The sequence below is a fragment of the Lissotriton helveticus genome, chromosome 10 (genome assembly GCF_964261635.1).
Source record: "Lissotriton helveticus chromosome 10, aLisHel1.1, whole genome shotgun sequence".
Taxonomy (NCBI): Eukaryota; Metazoa; Chordata; class Amphibia; order Caudata; family Salamandridae; genus Lissotriton; species Lissotriton helveticus.
The window spans coordinates 836,764,119-836,777,117 of record NC_136071.1 but is presented as its reverse complement, the minus strand read 5'-3'; the positions used below and the strand labels follow the sequence as shown (position 1 = coordinate 836,777,117).

The 12,999-nt window shown below is 47.2% G+C and overlaps 2 long non-coding RNA genes across 2 annotated transcripts in view; one reads left to right on the top strand and one right to left on the bottom strand.

The window, feature by feature from the left end:
* Nucleotides 1–11,132, top strand: part of LOC144784568 (uncharacterized) — a 30,151-nt gene extending 19,019 nt beyond the window's left edge. The window contains exon 3 of the long non-coding RNA XR_013601679.1: nucleotides 11,053–11,132. This is a non-coding gene — a long non-coding RNA (uncharacterized LOC144784568). The remainder of the gene's footprint in view (nucleotides 1–11,052) is intronic.
* Nucleotides 1–12,999, bottom strand: part of LOC144784566 (uncharacterized) — a 218,081-nt gene that overhangs the window by 76,433 nt on the left and 128,649 nt on the right. The window lies entirely within an intron of this gene.

Below are 12,999 nucleotides of genomic sequence, written 5' to 3'. Positions count from 1 at the left end.
TCCTACGTTTTGAACACTACCATTGACTGTGCTGTGTAACAAAAACATAAAACTAGCAAGAGAGGACCCCTTCTCCCTCCATTAAGGTCATGCATAAAATACTTTTTTTAACTGGTTAAACATTAGACACAATGATCCTCAACAGTAAGCACAATGAAGAGATACATATTGTCTTGAAACCAAATTGGTCAGATACAGTTAGATCCACACTCTTCAATTCAGCTCCATATGCCATCTCAATGCCTGGTGCTCTGATGAAAGCCTCAAGGAGCTTTGCTCAAGCCCAAAAAACGTGGAATACCTTGCCCAGGTACACTGAACTATGCATGGACACCTAATCTTCCAGAAACCATTTAGTACCTGGCCTGCCCAGTCCTAATCCTCCAATACCATTGGGCATAAACAGGCAGTCCAGACTAAATGGGACAAATGTGGAATACCAAATGGACCAGTCAGCTAGTTGAATCACCCTACAGTGGAAAGAAAACACATCTCTGAGTACTGACTAATACTCTTTGAATGTCTCCATATCTAATAAGGACTTTATATTCGGAGTAATACTCTACATGGAATTCTGGAAGCAATGGTGGTAAATAATGATAAAAACAACAAGCATTTGCAATGCAATAGGTCTCGCATTTACGAGAGTTTAGTAAATGTGATACCTATTGTATTGCAACTGCTGGTTTGTAAAACCGCCCATGCTGTGCTTTAACTTTAATGTCGGCTAAGCCCCATTCTTTAGACGAACTGTGTCTAAAGAAAGGGGTGTGGCCTCCATTAAAGTGAAAACCCGGTATGGGGCGCTTTAAAAAAAAAAAAAAAAAAAGCATTTGACTGTCAAGTTGACCACCAAATGCTTTTTTGGGGATAAGCACCCGATGACACGTTTTCCCTTTTATGGTGGCCGTGCCCCTTTCCTTAGACTCGGCTCGTTTAAGGTAAGGGGTGTGGCGGCCACTTAAGTGTAAGTGCGGCATGGGGCAATTTCTAAAAAAGTATTTAATAATTAAAAAACATGCAGCCGCGTTTGACGCAGAAAATAAAGCAAAGGCACAGCCGCCACTATCAGCGTGGCATGCCGTGCTATGTAAAAAAATAAAACAAAGTGTTGCGAGAGAGCGTATCCTGCCTGCAACAGGCACGTTAAAATTATTAAACAAAAGTCCTCGGAGGCTGTAATTAAAGTCTACCGAGCAACAACACATGTAAAAGGGGGCGTCATCATGGAAGGTTACAAAATGAGACAAGGTGGTACTACAGAGGGGCTACCAAGCCTATTGACAAATGAAAAGCCACAGTTTCCAAAAGCCAAATTCGATTCCAAAGGACACGTACACCTTAATTGACTTCTCTGTGACCTGGGCAAGCTGAAACCATTGCCCCAGGCCGAACCTGCCCGGCCAGTTCCTTTCCCAGTGGCCGAGCGAGATAGCATCAAGGCACAACATGCCATAAACCTTTTCATCGCACACACACCCTGTCTTATCTTACTCACACGTGTCTCTGCTCCCTTCTTTATGGCCTGTTTACGATGGGGATGTGCCGGGTTTTTATTATGGGTTTCTGCAGCTTGTGTAAGAAGGAATGTTGGGTTTTTGCATGTTTGCAAAAGCTAGAACTGCCCCTTTCTTTTTTGTACTGAGTCATGTAACGCTAAAAACATATAAAAGGCCTCTGTCCTCTTCATTCCAGAGACTACCTCATCCACTTGCTACGGCTTCTGGGTGACGTGGCCTCACTATGTTAAGTTTAATAAAGATGTCTTTTCATATTTTCAGAGTCTGTGCCAAGTTCTTGTTATATTAGTAAGTATTCCCTGAGGGAGAAAATTACCAAGTTCTTCAGGGCCATAGAGTGAATAATAGTATAGTAGAATGGAGCGACATAGTGTTGTGAAGTGGTGTAGAGCCGAGTGAAGTGGCGAGAGGGTATTGTGAAGAGTGAAGTAGATTGTTGTAGAGTAGAGTGACATACAGCGGAGTAAACTGTTGTAGAGTGGAGTGGCTTAGTGTAGGAGAGTGGAATAGCACAAAGTAGAGTACAGTGGCGTAGAGTACAGTGGAGGGTCATAGAGTGTGGGAGTGGAGTGGCAGAGTGGAGTGGCAGAGTGGAGCAATGGAGTAGTGCGCCATAAAATAGGGTGGAGTAAAGTGGCATTGAGTAGCATAGAGGGAGTTGCATAGAGCGTTGTAGAGTGGAGTTGTGTCATAGATTTGTAGAGTACAGTATTGTGGAGTGACAGAGTGGAGTGGAATGGAATTTAATGGAGTAGAGCATCAGAGTGGGTTATTGTGGAGTGGAGTGATATAGAGTTGACTAGAGTGAAGTGGCGTAAAGTACACTGGTGCAGAGTAGATTGGTGTAGAGTTCATTGGCATAGAGTACACAGATGTAGTTTATAGTGGTGTAGAGTAGATTGCAGTGGCGTGGAGTGCATTGGCATAGAGTGGGGTAGATTGCAGTGGCATATAGTAGATTGTTTCAGAGTAGAGTGAAGTGGTGCTGGGTAGAGAACAGTGGTGTAGAGTGCAGTGGCATAGAGTTCTGTGGTGTAGAGTGCAGTGGTGCAGAATAGATTAGAATGGCATAGAGTGTAGTGATGCAGAGTAGAGTGGCAGAGTGTAGTGGCGTAGTGTGCATTTGTGTTGATTGCAGTAGAGTTGCTCAAAGTTGAGTGGTGCAGAGTACAGTGCAGTGGCATACAGTGCAGTGTAGGGCAGTGTTTAGTTCAGTGGCAGAGGGTGCAGTCTTGCAGAGTAGAGTGTCAGAGTGCACTGGCGTAGAATGGAGTGGTGCAGAGTACAGTGGCAAAGAGTTCTGTGGAGCATAGTAGATTAGAATGTAGTGGTGTAGCGTGCATTGGTGTAGAATCCAATACAGTGGCGTAAAGTAGAGTGGTGCAGAGTAGAGTGCAGTGGTGCAGAGTAAATTGGAGTGTCTTAAAGTGGATTGGTGTAGAGTGCAGTGGTGCACATAGTAGAGTAGTGTGGGATAGAGTGCATTGGCACAGAGTAGAGTGGTGTAGAGTAGAGAGGCATTGAGTGAAGTGGTGTAGAGAGGAGTGGTGCCTAGTAGAATGAAGGGATAGAGTTGAGCGGTGCAGAGTACAGCAGAGTGGCGTGGAATATGCATTGTGTTGTAGCGCACTTCCATTACAGAAACCATTTTCAATTCTATGGCAGGACTGGAGGCGAGGATTATACCTTCACTTTCTTATGTATTTTAACAGCAGCCATTTCTCTTCAAACATACAAAACTAGAATTCCATTTAAACAGTGGGAATTAGTGGATATCAAAAACTGACAATTCGTATTAACAGACCATCATACTCCCATGAAGATCATGTTCCAGTGAGCCCACATCCTTTCTTCGCTGCTTGCAACCATCAAGCTAAGTTTCCCTCTCTTTTGCTCTCTTTCAATGTGCTTTGCGTGCTGGTTAAAGCGCCCAGTACCTTATTTCTATTGTTGTTAGCGGTAAGCTTGTGTTTGTGTGACTGCTTTGTTGCGGGAGCTCTACGCGCTCCTCCCTGATGTTATTTCGGTGAGGTCTTCCAATCGCTAGGGGGTCTGTCTGGCAGCAGTCCATCTCTATGGCTTGGCGTGCGATTCAGCATCACCTCTGCGCCGATTCTAGATTGCGCGCCGTGCCTCCCACTGTGTCAACCCGTGAGCCTTGCCCTGCTGGAGCCAGACACCCCGAGCTCCGGGGTCTGTACGGCCACGGCTGTTTGCCTGTTTTGCATATTCCCCGATGCCTGGTAAACTGGTTCAGTAGTGTGTTGCCTGCATAACGCCCCATGGGTTACGTATATTAATTAGGCTGTGAGAGCCTGCTTCTTGCAGAACAGGCTCCCAGGCAAGGATTCCCCTTTCAGATATTGGCACCTGGGGGCCATGTCCTGTGGCGGTGACCCATCTGACTGTGAGGCTTTGCCCAATCCTAACTGTGGCTGACACCCAGTCCCTAAAAATAAGTCTATAGCGTTTGTGCTCTCCGTTATTTGAATCTAAGCGCTACAATAGCGCCATGTCAGATTGTGTGACTCCACTTCGTTCTTCCCTGGGTTTTCTACGTTGTGCTCTCGCGCTGGGTTACCATGAAGGTGGCCGATAACATGTTGTATGAGGGAGACCCATTAAATGCCCTTCCTTTGGACGACTAGTTTTACCAGGCAGTTGATGCCTCCATTTAACGGGAGGTTTAGGAAGCCATGGTGCCTATGGAGCAACACTTGTACCAACAAATTGCTTGCGCCTGTGCTCAAATAACCTTAGCTCAGGCTCTGCCGACTCACTCCCCTCCCACCCCTCCAACCAAGATTCTAAGTCGGTCCCAGTGAAGGGCCCCACGAAGCTGGGGTAGATTACAATGCATTTGAGCTCCTCAGAGAAGCCTTCTTCGTGCAACACTCTCAGTCTACGCCCATTGGTGATGCCACTGACCCAGGGACTCTACTGCCCCCTCACCCCTAACCATCCCAGATATTGAGGATGACGATGAGGAGGTTGGACCTTCCAGACCTTGGCGCCCGACCCTGGACCCTAGCCATGATGTTCCAGAGATCAATTCTGCTGATTTATTGGACCCAATAGATCTTGCATCCTCGCTCATCCAAGTGTGCTCCCTCCACCAAGGATCCCAGGTACATGGTGGCTCGCATCAGGTCCCCTATGGGCAAAGATGCACATAACTGCTTGCGAGCTGAGTGTCTGCGGCCCACAATGGAGAGGAGGGTGAAACTTACCCCGGAACGTGACCCTAGGATAGTCAACTTCTTAGCCAAATTTATGAAGGACCCTAAGAAGGGTATCAAAAGATCTTAGAGGGCGTGCCAAGATAAGCTGCTTGATAGTCTTGGCCAACTTACCAATCAATCAATCAGGGGTTTATATAGCGTGCGACTTACTCGTGAGGGTCTCAAGGCACTGTGTGTGTGTGTGGGGGGGGGTGGGGGGGAGGGGTGAGGGGGTCAGCATCTCCGGGTCAGTTGAAGAGCCAGGTCTTGATGTCTCTCCTGAACATGTGCAGGGTCGGGGAGCGTCTGATGTTCACAGGGAGCTCGTTCCAGGTTTTTGCTGCGATGTAGGAGAAAGCTCTCCCGCTGGATTTGTTTCTGCGGATGCGGGGGACCTCTGCCAGGGTGAGGTCGGCGGAGCGGAGGATCCTCTTGGGTACATGGAAGGATAATCTCTCGTTGAGGTATTTCGGTCGGATGTTGTTGAGGGATTTGTAGGCGTGGGTGAAGAGTTTGAAGGTGATCCTCTTTTCGACAGGGAGCCAGTGGAGGCCTCGCAGGTGTTGGGTCATCTGCTCGGGACGCAGTGTCCCGAGGACGAGTCTGGCTACGGCGTTCTGAATGGTTTGGAGCTTGTGTAGAAGACTTTTGTTGATTCCGCGTGGAGGGTGTTTCCGTAGTCCAGTCTGCTGGTTATGAGTGCGTGGGTGACGGTCCTTCTGCTGTCGGGGGATCCATTTGAAGGTCTTACAAAGGATGAGAAGGCAGTTGAAGCTGGTGGAGGCGACGGCTTTGATCTGGCAGTTCATGTAGAGGGAGGAGTCAAGGATGATGCTGAGGTTTTGAGCCTAGTCTGTAGGGGTGGGTGGGCTCCTGAGGGCCACCAGGTGTTGTCCCAGGCGGAGGTGCAGGGTCCGAGGATGAGGACCTCGGTTTTCTCTGAGTTTAGCTTCAGGCAGCTGTCCTTCATCCAGGCTGCCACGTTCTTCATTCCTTCCTGGAAGCAGAGTCTGGTATCTTCGGGATTCTTTGTGAGCAAGAGGATGAGTAGTGTCGTCCTCGTAGGATACAAAGCTGAGCCCATGCTGTCTGACAAAGGCGGGGAGGGGGGCCATGTAGATGTTGAAGAGCGTGGGGCCAAGTAAGGATCCCTGGGGTGCTCCGCAGCCGATTTCCGTGGGTTTGGAGAGGAAGGGAGGAGTCGGATCCTCTGGGTTCTGCCAGAGAGGAAGGATTGGATCCAGTTGAGGGGGGGCTCCTTGTATTCCCCGAGTCGTGAAGTCCGACTGCGAGCGTGCGATGTGAGATGGTGTCGAAGGCTGCAGAGAGGTCTAGGAGCAGGAGGGCCGCGAAGTGTCCCTGATCCAGTAGCATGCGCATGTCATCGGTGGCGGCGAGGAGGGCGGTCTCGGTGCTGTGGTTGCTGCAGAATCCAGATGGGAAGGCGTCCAGGATGGAGTTATCTTCTATGAAGGCGGTCAAGCTGGGTGTTTACGAGTCTCTCAGTGACTTTGGCCGCAAAGGGGAGGAGAGAGATGGGCCGGTAGTTTTTCAGTTCTGTAGGGTCGGCCGTTGGTTTCTTGAGGAGATCTTCGATATGGCGGAAGACACCAAAACCTCGGGGGCTTGATCTACCCAGAAGTTTTGTCCAGCTGGGCTCGGAGGGCAATCATATTTTTGGGCGATGCAAACTGCCCTCTGTCCACCGAGTGCCGGTTCTCCCTGCTCATAAAAGTGGACCCGAAATTAATCCTGCTGATTCTGAGGCAGGCGCTGCTGTGGCTCAAGGGGGCCTCTTTGGGGAACTCTTTATCAAAAGAGCTGGGCAAGTTCATAAATACTTTTACGTCTTTAGACAAGGCCCAGTCCTCTATCAAAAAGGTTTTTCCCACTCTGGTTTTTAGAGGGGCTGAACGAGGCAGGGCTCGCTCATCTGGCCAGTATTCCACAGTACCAGCCTAAAGGGCAAGGCTCCAAAAGAGGACAATACCAGGACCAATCCAGCTTTGGTCATTTCTACCCAACGAGGATTTGGCGTACCAGTGGCCGGGGATCCAGAGGTTTCGACCAAACTGCCAATTCGGGTGAGTGTTCACCCATCTTCCCTCTTAAGGGTAGTGGGCCGTCTGACAAATTGTTCCCAGTTATGGAGACGGATCACAAACAATGTGTGGGTTGTGCAGACTATTGAGGGGTTTCACATAGAAATCTTGGGAGCCCTGTTGCAGGTGGTGCACCCTCGATCCATCCTGTTTTCGGCTCAGGCGGTTGCCCTGATAGACGCAGAGGTCTCCTCTCTTCTGGCCACAGGGGCCATCTGCCCGACCAACCTGCACCCTCACGGCTTTGTCAGCAACATATTTTTGGTCGAAAGATTAGACAGGGGCAGCGCCCAGTCATCAACCAAAGGGATTTCATCAAGTGGCTTGTGTATCGTCACTTCAAGATGGAGGGGATCCAGCTACTGAGGGAAATCCTGCGTTGCGCCGACTGGATGGTCTGCCTGGACTTAAAGAACGCTTATTTATCCATGTCAAGTGTTTGGCCCGCACAGGCGCTTCCTCCAGTTCATCTGGCTTCATGAGGTATTCGAGTTCACTACCCTGCCCTTCAGTCTGGCCTCCGCTCTGTGGTGCTTCACAAAAGTGCTCAAGCCTGTTGTGGAACACCTACAGACGCAAGGCCTGCAAATGATCGTCTACTTGGACAACATACTCTTCATGGATCAAGACCCACACAGGTTATCACAACACCTTTAGGGTACAATAGACATGCTAAAGAGCTTGGGCTTGGTTAGCAACAAAGCAAACTCCCTCCTGGTTCTCTTCCAGAAGGCCACCTTTCTGGGTTTCGTGATCAATTTGATGGTGAAGACCTTGTGTCTCCCATCCCACAAAGTGGCTTTCCGGCCAGTCCGGACAGTCAATGTCACTGCGTATGCTCACGCGCCTGGTGGGGCTGCACTCAGCTTCTATTTAGCCCTCTGGGTCCCTTTCATTATCGGGTTCTGCAACACCTTAAGGTGTATCATTTGTGCAGGTTCCTTCCCTACTCACACCTGGTCATCCAGTTCAGTAGTGGCTCTCCCACAATCTTTGGATCTTGTTAGTGAGTCTGATGCCAACAGGTCAGCATGGGGAGCTCGATGTGGACATTTTTTTCCACAGGCGGTGAGTGGTCTCTGCAAGAGCATAATTTGCATATAAATTGCTTGGAGCTGCTGGCCAGCTCGTTCACGGTCTGCTGCTGGACCAGGGACAGATTTCAGTCCTGCGTTCTCCTCAAGATGGCCAAAAGATTTGCAGTTCGGTACATCAACCATCTGGGTAGTACCCCGTCCAAAGCCCTCTCGGATCTGGCGTTCACCTTCTGGAACTTCTGTTTAGTCAACCAGATCTCTGTCACTGCGGAGTATATTCCCGGCCAAGAGAATTGTGTCACAGGCTGGCAGTCCCACCATCTTCAGGACTCCAGCTCCTGGAAACTGAAGCCAGAACTTTTCTTGCTCTTACAGAATTGGTGGGGTCTGTTCACGGTGGACCTGTTCGCCTCGTGCCTGGACCATCAGCTGTCCGGGTTTTTCAGTTGGATGCCGAATCCGCAAGCGTGTGCCACGGAGCCTTCCTGCAGGACTGGAGCCTGGAGAAGGGCTTCGCGTTTCTCCCATTTGCCATGATAACCAGAGCATCAGCTCAGATCAGGTTCCAACAAGCAGAGTTCGTCCTGGTAACTTCCATTTGGAAATCTCAGGTTTGATTTCCAGTTCTTCTGGAGCTTTCCTGGGATTTTCCAATCAAACTCCCCTTCTGTGTGGATCTTCTGCTCAACCCGGATCTCCTTCCTCGTCAAATGGTCCTAAAGGGTTCCTTGCATGTCATGGCGTGGAGGATTTCCGGAGTTGATGGTAAGTCCCAGGCCTTTTGAGCAAAGCTGAGGAGATTCTGTCCAAGGCCTGGGCAGACAGTACCAATAAGAGATAACGATCAGCATGGTTGCCATGTGTGATTGGTGTATGCGATGGAGTACCGATCTTGTCGTCGCCGACATAATGGCAGTGCACAATTTTCTGGCTCATTTGGCACAGGAGGGTTTGGCATTTCCCCCCATTAATATATTCGGATCCCCTATTTCCACGGGTCATGTGCCAATCGATGGATCACCCGTTGGGGAGCACCCTTTTGTGAGCCGCCTGCTGCGTGGTATTAGTTTGTCGCTCCCGCTGGAGCCCAGATATGCACAGCTCTGGGACATGAATTTGGTGCTTAATTTGTTTCCGTCATGGCAACGAACAGGTTCTTGTCAAGGAAGGAACTGTCAGCGAAACTGGACATGTTGCGGTGTCTGCTCTCTTGGAAACAGGTCTCTGATGAGAGCCCTGGATTTTTAGGACAAATGTTTCAAGGTATCAATCACCATTTCCAGAAGTACTAATTCTAATGTCAGAGTTACTGAACACCCTTCCTTCTCAGATGTGCCATCGTTGTGTGTGGTCCAGTGCTTCAGCAGAATTTTGCCCTCTTGGTGAGAGACTGCTCTTAATCGCATTCAGGAAACCGCACAAGGTGGTTTCTTGGCCCACCATTGCCCGTTGGGTTACCTGGGTGATGCAAGAAGCGGGTGTGAACCTCTTACATTTTTGGTGCACATTCAATGCGGGGAGCAATGGCGTCAAAGGCGTTTAGCCTTGGTGCCTGTCTGGAGGACAATATGAATGTGGCAGATTGGTCATCCGACTCCACATTCCAAAGGTTCTACTTCAAACCTGTGGTAGATGTTGCACGGCTTGTGATGAGCAAGCTTTAAAATGCCATAATCCTTGCCTCCAGTCCTGCCACGCAATGAAAAATGTCCTACTTATCGTAACGGAAAGTTTCAAATTCTATTAAGGACTAGGAGGCGAGATTATCCCTCCCATGGAGCTCGAACATGGTTTACCCTCCCCGTGAAGAGTAAGTATTAGATTTTCCTTCCAGATTTGAATGGAGATGTGTTTAGAGTGTTGCTATAGAGCTTTGTGTGTCATTCTTTAACAATTAATGTACCTGTGTACTTCACATTTTGTTCTGTCATTGTTCTTCTTGCTTGCATAGTCTTGTGCTGTTTTGGCGATTGATGTTTTGCCATGAAGTGTTCGAAAGTGATTATCTCCCCTTTTTTCCTCAGGAGTGGATTCGGGGAAATGGGACGCTTGAGAGCAGAGTTGTGGTTGATTCGCGCTTCGAAAGAGGTTGTGGGCTCACAGGACTATGATCTTCATGGGAGTGCCTCAACATGATTGCAGGATGTTAGACTGTTAATACGAGTTGTCAACTAATTCCCGCTGGTTCATGGGAATTGTAGTTTTGTATGTTTAAAGATGAAATGGCTGCTGTTAAAATAAAGAAGAAAGTGAAGCCATAATCCTCGTCTCCAATTGTCGCCAATTGTAGCTCTCCAGCTACCTAGAAGTAGATCTCGTGTGCATCCCAGCCTACTAAATTAGAAACTCTGCTTGGTTGAATTGATATATGTACACAAAAATTGAAAAGTATGTATTTGAGCCAGAAATGTATGTATTTTCAGAACTCATTAGTGGATATTTGGAAGGGAATAGTGGATTTTCCTAAATATATTTAAAGCCAATATTTGACAGATCAATCATGCAGCATTGGGAAGATGTAACACTAATATTACCTTGATAGTAATGGCACTACAGCTATGGATTTTATGGATTACCAATGTAGAGACATAAAATATTACAAAGCCTTTTTACATTACAGCTTGCAACTCTAAACTGAGGTGATCACTGCTTATAATCTTGCATACGGTGGCCACAAATATAATTATGCCCTGATGTCACACTATTACAACACCAATACTATTAGAACCTCGGGACGATTTTCATTGAACATCAATCGTTGTCATTACATAAAAGGTTGGAGACGCGGACGCCTGGTATAGTGCAAGGTTTCTTTTTTTTAAGGCAATACACGAGATGATAGGTTTTAGGAAAGAAAGGCTCCCCTATTCACGCACAATGTTGTGTTCGCGGAGGGTTTGTTTTTTGTGTGACTCAAGATAAAGCTTCATGACAAAACGATCAATCCCAAATTTGGTGGCGTAAGCAACAGCGAGAGGAGGCTGATTGGGGGACGGGAGAAGCAAGAACGTGGAGTGGGGGTAGTGCTGTTTGAAACTCATTCAAGCACATGTGGAGAGAGCAGCAGGGAGGGAGAGTGGGAGGGGCAAGAAATAGTACCTCAATCCCGCCGGGAGCAGCAGATGGGCACAAATCAAGTTGAATTAATCTGTGCTGGGTCTCTGCTCCACAGCAAGCATCGGAAGTGAAGTTTCGGCTGAACTGCCAATGAACATGCCTGAAAAGAAGAGTGACCCTGAAGCGGACTAATGGTAAGTAACAGGCGGGCTCCAAGCCCTATTTAGATACAGAGTGTCTTAAAAGTACCCAGGCGGACAAGTTCTGGCGCAATAAGGGTCCATGAACAGTCAAGCTAGAGTTTACAATGTTTTTTATCACAAGCAATTTAAAAGTCTTTACATGAACGCTACTATAAGCTCTTCAAATCTTACAGACCTTATTACTTTATTTTATGTAATTTACTATCACCTCCCAGAAAAAAATATATGAAACTGCTGTCCCTCGATGGCAATATGCAATGCTTTTAAGCATTATACCAGCAAGGCAACAATGGTCAAATCCGAAGAGATTTCAAACATTGTAATATATGGACTGGTCTCTGTTTCCTAATGCCCCTTGACGTCCAAGTGCAAAAACAAAAAGGGCCCTTGAATGCCAGAGTTTACAATGACATTCTCACAAGGAACAGTAAAGCTGCTCATCCAGTTTCATTAGTCTTTATTTCGGCAATTTGCTATAAAAGATAAGCATAGAATTAATACAAGCAAAAATCAGACATCAGTGTTACATCAATAGCGGGATAGCACACGGATAAAAAAAAAAAAAAAGAGAGAATGCCCCTATACACATCAACCTATACTATAAAAACAATCAAATAGACCAGTACTGATTAATTAAAACAATCTATGATATTGCAATTTAAAAATGAAGGTGAATTAACAGTATAGCTAAAATCTTACATAAAAGACCTGATACAAGAAGTTTATACACTAACTAATACATAAACTGAATCAGGGATGAAGTACCCTAGGAATTAAAAGCAATCTCTTGTGCCATGCTGCTTCGAGAAATTTGGCCATTGCAAAAACAGTTACTTTTGAAAGGTCAGTTTGAAGAATTCTAAAGGCCTCAGAGCATTTAGCAAACCCTAGTTTTTTACATAAGGGAATTATCCAGAACCTTCTAGCCGCAATGTAGGCAGGGCAAAAGAAGACTAAATGTAATTCATCTTAAAGCCCACAATTGCAGCCAGGGCAGTTTTCCAGGGAGTGCTGCTTCCATTTACTGGTAAATGCTCTTAGCGGAAGAGTACCATACCGCCATTGCAGATATAATTTCCTGGCCAGATTCGGACAGATGTCATCAAGAACTGACTCAAACTTGTAAGAATCTTTCACTCCAAGAAAAGTGTTAGCCAAAGAATCTGGGCGAGTACCCTGTGTGTGAGATGCAAGATTACATGCATTAAAAGTTGCCACCAGATGTTTGCGGGACAATCCCTGACGGGCCACTTCAGGATCACTCCACAGGGTCGAAAGGCCCAGCCGGGCAAACTCAGTTTTTAGATATTTAAACCACGGGATTTTCTCTATAGCAGGAAGAGCAAGAATTTCCTGCAGTTCCTGCCTATAGTTGGCTAACTCAGGAGTGGACCATAGTCTTCTCCAAAAGGTTAGGGGCTTTACACCCACTACTTCGTCCAAAGGCTTCAGACCCAGATCCAACCTGAGGGGCAGAAGGGGGTACTAGCCGGTAACTTTAAGAGTTGTCTAAGAAACTTGTTTTCTACAGTGACCAGCTCTTTTTTGCAGGCATGTCCCCAAAGTTCACTGCCATAGAGAATCGCACCTCTGGCCTGGAGTCTATAGATCTCCAACGGGGGGCTAACGGTCTAACAGATGATTTATTAGACTTGACTAGCCTAATTATTCCCCCTGCTATTTGAGCCAATCTGAGCTGGGATTTAACTTGATGATCGCCCCATTCCAATTTATCATTCATGGTCACACCCAGATACTCAAACGTAAAGACTCTTTCTAGCCTGTTCAGGCCTATAGAGGGGTTGGGGCGTGTTTTTTTGGGGGGATTAAAAATCATATACTTGGTCTTCAGGGCATTT